This window comes from Capricornis sumatraensis, chromosome 17 (assembly GCF_032405125.1).
Source record: "Capricornis sumatraensis isolate serow.1 chromosome 17, serow.2, whole genome shotgun sequence".
Taxonomy (NCBI): Eukaryota; Metazoa; Chordata; class Mammalia; order Artiodactyla; family Bovidae; genus Capricornis; species Capricornis sumatraensis.
In genome coordinates this window covers 22456971-22459304 of record NC_091085.1, presented here as the reverse complement: position 1 = coordinate 22459304, position 2334 = coordinate 22456971, and the positions used below count along the sequence as shown (strand labels likewise).

Here is a 2334-nt window from a genome sequence, read left to right as displayed (position 1 = left end):
GCTGTGTCCCTTGCATTAAAGGCAGATTCTTAACCACTGGACCACTAGGGAAGTCCCTGGATTTTTAATTAAGAAAAAGTTTTGACTTTTTCTTAAATTAAATTTAAGAAAAAGAGATGAGTAAATATCTTACACTAATAATGTTTTGAAGTTAGCTGGAAACAATGGATAGACCACAAAACTATTATGGCCAGAATTACTGTTAAGGAGATATCTTGAGGGGCAAAGATGACAGGTTAGCATTAAAAGGATTATTAAGAAGCCTAGGGAGAACACAGGGCTTCCCTGGTGGCTCAGAGGTTAAAGCGTCTGCCTGGAATGCAGGAGACCCTGGTTCGATCCCTGGGTTGGGAAGATCCCCTGGAGAAGGAAATGGCAACCCACTCCAGTACTCTTGCTGGAGAATTCCATGGAAGGAGGAGCCTGGTAGGCTACAGTCCATGGGGTCGCAAAGAGTCGGACACGACTGAGCGACTTCACTTTCACTTTCACTTTCAGGGAGAACAAAAGCATCTGAACAAAAGTAAAACGAGCTCCTAAATTGGGCAATAAGTCTAAACAAACCAGCACAGAGTTTGGTGCTTATGTTAAAGTAAATATGTAGCTTATATTCTCTGAGGTAGTTGAATCACCTGCATCGTATCCCATTGTCCCTAAAAGGATGTTGGGATTCCTCAGAATTCGTTTCCCCACCCCAATTTATATGCTGACATCCTAATCCCCGGTGTGATGGTATTAGGAAGTGGGGCATTTGGGAGATAACTAGCTCATGAGGCTGGAACCCTCACAATAGGATCAGTGCCCTTATAAGAAGAGACACCAGAAAGCTTGCCCCTGGCCCCACCATCTAAGCACACAGCTAGAAGGCCACTGTCTGTAAGTAGGAAGAGGCCCTCATCAGGAACTAAGCCTCCAGGACATGAGGAATGAATGTTGTTGTTTAAGCCATGTAGTCTATTGTCTTTTTGTTATGGTAGTCCAGGACAACTAAAACCATTATCTTGGGAAATTTAAAATTAATTTGCCACCAGTGCTCTGAATGTTATCATCTCTCACTTGTTCAAAGAGTCCGGCCATTTGCATATCCTTCTTCCCTGAATCTTTTACCTTCTCCTTTTCTATTCACTCTTTTCTATCAACAGGTAAACATGTTGCAAGATTCCTTTTTGCTTAAACGAATGACAAGAATTCTGTCTCTAAAATCCCTGTTCCTCTATGCCACCACCCTCATTCCTTCCATTTACTGTCTTAAAATAAATAAATGTCAACAAACAAATAAATGTTCACTATATACTTTTTACCCCTATTCTTCAATGCATGGTAATCTGCCCTCTGCCCCTTGCTATTGTTGTCGTTCAGTCACTAACTACTGTCTGACTCTTCGCAACCCCATGAACTGCAGCACGCCAGGCCCCTATCTTTCCCAAAAAGTGCCCCTCATTGTTACTATGTCACTTGACTATCACTACATCCAGTGAATTTCTCAGTTCTTCTCTTATTTAGCATTTCAAAAGCATTTAAAATCATTGACCATTATTTTCTTGAAACTCACTATACTCTTCTGGGTTTCCAACAGCTATTATCCTCAACCTCCTTTATGGGCTCTTTTCTCCTGTGACTATCCCTGAATTACTGCTTCTGCTATTTCAATTCAGTTCAGTTGCTCAGTCGTGTCTGACTCTTTGCGACCCCATGAATCGCAGCACGCCAGGCCTCCCTGTCCATCACCATCTCCCAGAGTTCACTCAGACTCACGTCCATCGAGTCGGTGATGCCATCCAGCCATCTCATCCTCGGTCGTCCCCTTCTCCTCCTGCCCCCAATCCCTCCCAGCATCAGAGTCTTTTCCAATGAGTCAACTCTTCGCATGAGGTGCCCAAAGTACTGGAGCTTCAGCTTTAGCATCATTCCTTCCAAAGAAATCCCAGGGTTGATCTCCTTCAGAATGGACTGGTTGGATCTCCTTGCAGTCCAAGGGACTCTCAAGAGTCTTCTCCAACGCCACAGTTCAAACGCATCAATTCTTCGGCGCTCAGCCTTCTTCACAGTCCAACTCTCACATCCATACATGATCACAGGAAAAACCATAGCCTTGACTAGACGGATCTTAGTCGGTAATGACTCTGCTTTTGAATATACTATCTAGGTTGGTCATAACTTTTCTTCCAAGGAGTAAGTGTCTTTTAATTTCATGGCTGCAGTCACCATCTGCAGTGATTTTGGAGCCCCCCAAAATAAAGTCTGACACTGTTTCCACTGTTTCCCCATCTATTTCCCAGGAAGTGATGGGAATACATGCCATGATCTTTGTTTTCTGAATGTTGAGCTTTAAGC

General features: G+C 43.4%; 1 non-coding gene across 1 annotated transcript; it reads left to right on the top strand.

Moving 5' to 3' along the window:
- The first annotated feature begins 282 nt into the window (after positions 1-282).
- TRNAS-GGA (transfer RNA serine (anticodon GGA)) lies at positions 283-354 on the top strand. The gene has a single exon. It is a non-coding gene; the product is annotated as a tRNA-Ser (tRNA).
- Positions 355-2334: the final 1980 nt, after the last annotated feature.